Raw genomic sequence first — 4,296 nt, 5'->3', positions numbered from 1 at the left:
GGCATGAGTGTTGGTAGCTCTGACAAAATGACTTTAATGTTACAAAAATACTCTTCAAGCTCATCAGACCATGCAAATTCTACTTGTTGTGTCAACTTTTGCAAAGGATGAAGCAACTCCGAGGCTAAGTGAATGAAGCGTGACATATACTTCACCTTATGAATGAAAGAGATGACCTCCTTAAGACTCTTGGGTGATGGTAGCTCAATAAGAGCCTTTGCCTTTGAAGGATCCACTTCAATGCCTTTGTAAGAAACTTTATGACCAAGCAAGATTACTTCATCCTCACCTATATGGCACTTGTTGGGGTTGAGTTGACCTCCCATGTCGTAGAGCTTCTTTAAACCTTCTTCTACCCTTTGTAGATGCAATGATTTTGAGCTATAGATACAGAAATCATCAATGAACACCCTAATTGACTTTCCAAAGAATGCTTGAAACACCATATTCATGAAACGTTGGAATGTTGCAGGAGCATTTGTTAGACCAAATGGCATGACTCTAAAATCATAACAACCCCAAGGAGTGATAAAGGTTGTTTTCAATTGATCCTCCAATGCAATCCCTATTTGAAAGTAACCTGAGTAACCATTGCACACAGTGTACTTCTCATGACCAGCTACCTCATTTAGTATCTCATCCTGGAATGGGAGGGGAAAGTGATCTCTTTTTGTTGCCTCATTAAGTGGACGATAATCCACACACACCCTCCACTTGCCGTTTTTCTTAGGAGTGACAACAACGGGAGAGACCCACTCTGAATTCTCCACTGGATAAATGAAACCTGCTGCTAGAAGCTTTCTTACCTCCTTGAGTAGAGCCTGCTCCTTAATGACTCCTAGCCTTCGTAGCTTTTGAGCCCTAGGTGTGGCCTCTGGCTTCAACTCAATCTTGTGTTGAACAGCATCTACTCCACGCACGTCGGTGTAGTCTTCAAAAAGCCTAGGAAACTTCCTTAACACACATTTGAACTCCTCTCTTTCATCCTTTGTAAGTGTTGTTGATAGCATACCTTCCAGCATCCCTTCATCTTGAACACCTTCGTTCTCTTGAGGACCTACCTCCTCCAAGCCTTGACAAGAGGTCTCTTGGTTGCTTGGCTTAAACCTTACCCCCATGACTTCGATGGAAGACTCCTCTTCAGTAATGCTGCCGCTACTTTCTTCTTCTGAAGTGCTATCGGTCCAACCTTCTTCCGTCTCACTTTGAGATGATTCTTCATGGAGCTCCTCTTGGCGTTGCTCCTTCATGTCAAAGACAACCTTCTTGTGATTGTCATTCCTGCAAATTAGCTTTCCACTCTCCCAATCCTGCAAAGCTCGCATTTTCATTAGCCATGGTCTTCCTAGGATAAATGGGTAACCATTTCCCTTGGTAGACATGACATAGAAATCCACTGCCTTCTTAATGCTAAAGGCCTCCACAAAAACATTTTTACAAATGCCTACGCACCTAGCCTTGCTATTGTTTGCCATTTTGACCTTGATTTCAGGTGTCTCATGGATGTGCATGCCTAGTCTTTGCATGAGTCCCTCTGTCATGATGCAAATTTGTGCACCCCCATCCACTAGACCTTTCCTAACCAATCTTCCTTTGATGTAACAGTCTAGCACCGGTGTAATGTCCTCATTCATTTCCGCTTGTGCAATTTTTACAACAGGCACACTCTCTTTTATTTTCCTCCTAGTGCTAACTGCCCTTGTTAAATCCCTCCTAACTTGTGGACATAATGCAAGAAATTGAGGCCATGAAATATCAGGACCCTTACCTCTCATGTCTTCCAACAAGTTGTACGGAGCCATACCATGTCCAAGAGGGAAGTCTTGGAGATTGATACGACGTCGAGTCCTCTTAGCTTCCTTGGTCTCCTTTGCCTTCTTGCCTTGTCCATGGTCACTCTGTGATGGGACACCCTCTTTCTCTTTACCTTTTCCTCGGCCACGCTTAATGCCATTTGCTTCCATGTCAACCTCATTTGATTTTGTCACCTCTACCACATGCACATTTGGATCTGGCAAAGGTGGAACTCCTTCTACCCCTTGTGGAGGTGGTCTTGGTCCATTTGGTCTTTGTAGAAGCCTTGGTTGTTGACCAGTTCCTTCACCTGAATTCATCATTGGGTAATTCAAGTTAGGTCTCCCTGGCTCCCCACGGGGCCAAGGACAATTATACATCCCATGTCCAGACTCTCCGCAATTCCAACATTGCAAGACTCTCCTAGGTCGTGGATCTCGCTCTTCAGACTTCTTTGCTTGTCCCTTTGGGCCTACAGCTTGTGCAAGGTGAATTGATAGGCTGCTTAAAGATTCGTTTAACTTCTCAATTACTTCCGTCGTTACCTCAGGAGGCTCCCTCGATGTTGATGCTTGTGACTTACCTTTGGGTCTAAGACCTTCTATTGGAACCCCTCCCCTTAAGCACTTGAGTTTCCTATACTTCTCAGCAGCCCTAGTTTCCGCTGCATCAAAAGTAGCAGGTGCACCCGCCTCAACTTTTACCTTAAGGTCAGGAAAGAGTCCGGCTATGAACATCTCCTTCTTTAAAAATTCTACACCATCACCAGGGTTAGCAACATTTCGTATCCATAGAGCCCAAAGACGTAGAAACTCTTGCTTGTACAAGTAGTAGTCATCTAAGTCTTTTTGCTTATGAGAAACAATGTCTTGCCATAGTTTTTGAGTGTTTTGGGGATCAAAGAATTATCTCTTAAAACGATTCAAAACTTCTGTGTAATTCCCCTTAACTTCCTCAGGCAAAGAGTCAAACCAAGTACTAGCATCTTTCCTAAGGACCACCTCAAACATTTCTACACGTTCTTGATCGGTTACTATCCTCTTGATACGGCAAGACATCTTGAAATTTGCTAAAAATAATTTTGCATCCTCTCCATGCTCTCCAAAGAAAAGAGGATATCCAGACATTTGGTGTTGGCTCTCCATTATTATGAAAGATTACAACACGAGTTACAATAAGGGATACAATAGAGATTTAGAACCACTCGCCTGCAAATGAAGAAGTAAGAAAATACCACTCTAGGTTTTCTTCTTCAGCTATCCAAGCTTCAATGAGGTCTCGATTTGTTTGATCAAAACAAAAAGGTAGACTATTGATGAGCTCTAAGAAGGGTTGAAATTCTTCAAAGCTAAGGCGATAAACAGAAATCTCTAGAACTTCATTTTCTGGATCCAAAAGAGCAACCACGACCCAAGTGATAAATTGCACTTGCTCTACAATTCCCAACGCACAAGCGGTTTGTATAAAAACTAGATCTTCATGCTCGTCGAAGGCCGTGAGAAAGTAGCAATTGACTAGGAGCTCCTTTCCTTTGAGTTCCACACAGTCGGAGTGAGGCAACCTTCTCACAGTTTCATAAAGAACATCCTCATCAAGTCCAATCAAGTTTGCAAGATTTAAAAACTCCACTTGTGCTACAAAATTCCTGGACAAAAACTCCTTAGAATTATGGTTAAATCATTCAAAAGCATAAAGAGATTTACAATGTCTCTATGAACAAAGTGTCATAGAAAGTAGAGAAGGATGAGAATTTATACAAATTTGCAATCTTCTCTATGCTCTCTTTATTAAGACAAGCTCTGAATAGCTCCCTATCTCCTTTGTTGAAAGCGAAAGGAAGACTATTAATAAGATGCAAATGAGGGAAAAATTCACCAAATGTGAGTCTATGAAGCATGAACTCTGGCCGCAAGTTTCCTGAAGAGTCTTCCTCAATGGTGAAATGCACTCGCCAAACGCCAAATTTCACTCTATTTACCAATCTTAGGGCACACACTAGTTGGATGAATGCGCGGCCTTCCTTAGTGCCCAACAACAAGAGGAAAATGGAATCCACGCGTAGGACCTTCCGTCTTAACTTCACCACCCTCTTGTTATGAGGGAGACGCCTTACTACTTGCTCCTGCAACTCAATTGGTAATAGAGCTAGATCTCTAAGGATTGAACTTTCACTGCACACACATTCCCAGTTAGAACAAATGATCGTTTTTTGTTTCTTGTAACAACTTGGACAAAGAAAAAACAAACATACACACTATTTTGCCAGGCTACGCTTCATTTTAAAATATAATGAACACATGTACATCAAAAGAAGTGTGGTAGTTGATGAGAGGTAGAATGACAGGGTTTGGTGATGCAAGAATTTCTCCTACTCTTAGGGCACCAAACATGAACACCATACGTTGTTGAAAATGGATTTTCCTACTAATTGCAATGTTTATTCTAATGTGTGGAGTGAAATGGAAGGGGAAAACCTCTATTCCTGGACCATTATCCATGGTC

Source organism: Adiantum capillus-veneris, chromosome 14 (assembly GCF_014529385.1).
Source record: "Adiantum capillus-veneris isolate H3 chromosome 14, ASM1452938v2, whole genome shotgun sequence".
In the NCBI taxonomy this organism is placed as follows: domain Eukaryota; kingdom Viridiplantae; phylum Streptophyta; class Polypodiopsida; order Polypodiales; family Pteridaceae; genus Adiantum; species Adiantum capillus-veneris.
This window is presented reverse-complemented; position numbering follows the sequence as displayed.